Genomic DNA, 1,106 nt, shown 5'->3' on the forward strand with positions numbered 1-1,106 from the left:
CCCAAGGCTGGGCTTCAATCCCAGACAGCAGGACATTGATCTCCAAGGGCTGTTTTGGCTCCAGAGCTCTGTTTATCCAGCCTGTCCCGGGTGCTGCAGGGGGAGAATCCTCCCCCTTGGCCTCTCCTTTGCATCTCCTGCTTTTCCTGCTGCTGTTTTTCCCCTTTCCTCCCCCTCCCCTCCGAGGCTGGAGCCCCCTGACCCCCTCTCCTGTCTCCCTGCAGGACGCTCAGCCCCAGAGCAAGAAGCTGAGGATGGAGAGCTGGGAGAGGAGTGTGGGCAAACTCAACAGCAAGGCCCAGCTGGCTGGGCTGGTGGCCCTGAGGAAGCAGAAGGTGGATCCAGCCCTGGAAAACGGGATGAAGAGCCAAGGCACCGGTACCTGCCCCGGGCTGGGCCCTCAGGGGGGGCTCTGGCAGCTCCCAAGGGGGGTTTGATTCTGTTTTCAGAGCCTGGAGTGAAGCTCTTGGTGGGAGAACTGGGGGCTGTCCGTGCTTCCAAGGGTTTTCCTGGCTCCTTCCAGGCTCCTGGCGCCGAGCCACGGCCTTGGGGGCTGATTGTTGGGGCACAGGTGGGACCCTGGGAGCGTCACAACAGCGGGATAGGGCTGGGAAAGCAGGAGGGTTGCTTTGGTTTGGGGGCCTGCTGATAAATCCTGGGAAACCGGGGGAGTTGGGAAGCTTTTGGGGGCAGAAAACAGGCTGAGAGGCTTCCCAGCACCCAGAGAGCCAGAGGATCCCTGGATTTGGGGAGGGATGGGGTGGATTCATTGGAGCTGGGCTGGGTGATCCTGAGCCTTTGGCTTCGGGAGTCCCTGTGGGGGATCCCTGAGGGGGGATCAGCGTTCTGAGGGATTCCTGAGGGAGATCAGCTCTCTGTGGGATTCCTGAGGGGAGATTTGGGGGATCCCTGAGGGGGGATCAGCTCTTGGGAGAATCCTTGAGGGGAGATTTGGGGGATCTCTGATGGGAGATCAGCTCTGTGGGATCCCTGAGGGGGGATCAGCTCTTGGGGGGATCCCTGAGGGGGGATCAGCTCTCTGGAGGATCCCTGGGGAAGGACAGGTCTTGGAGTTGTCCCATTTATTCCCACATTTTCCCAGCCAC

The sequence above is a fragment of the Manacus vitellinus genome, unplaced genomic scaffold, assembly GCF_001715985.3.
Source record: "Manacus vitellinus isolate BGI_N305 unplaced genomic scaffold, ASM171598v3 scaffold_64_pilon, whole genome shotgun sequence".
Lineage (NCBI taxonomy): Eukaryota > Metazoa > Chordata > Aves > Passeriformes > Pipridae > Manacus > Manacus vitellinus.